The sequence below is a fragment of the Mus caroli genome, chromosome 8, assembly GCF_900094665.2.
Source record: "Mus caroli chromosome 8, CAROLI_EIJ_v1.1, whole genome shotgun sequence".
NCBI lineage: Eukaryota > Metazoa > Chordata > Mammalia > Rodentia > Muridae > Mus > Mus caroli.
Genome location: NC_034577.1, coordinates 21,552,416 through 21,552,909, shown reverse-complemented (window position 1 = coordinate 21,552,909; position 494 = coordinate 21,552,416).

Genomic DNA, 494 nt, shown 5'->3' with positions numbered 1-494 from the left:
ACACACACACACACACACACACACACACACACACACACACATGGGTTGAACCCAGGGCCCTATACATTCTACAAAGCTCTACCACTGTGTTATACCATTCTCCCTAACTATACTTCATAGACCTTTCAGCAAAAGTTGGGATTATGTACAGATAATGGAGTAGAGTGGCCGACCAAGAGCAGAGATGTTAACCCACCTGCTTCTAGTAAATAAAGTCCATAAATGTTTGAGATTTCACGTCATACACTAGCTTACTTCCCCCTTGCTTTCTTCTTCCTCCTTTTCCTTTATGATAGGTTCCTGATCTGTGACCTCAGCTAGACACATACTCTTCTGTAGCCAAGGCTAGCCTTGAACCTCAAAATCTTCCGCGGTCTCCATATCTTGAGTGCTTGTTTTACAGACGCGTGTCACCCACGCTCTCACTTCTGCCCATAGTCGTAAAGGGCATTGGTGGGGTTTAACTAACTTCCATGCCTGGTTTGGCTCACTAA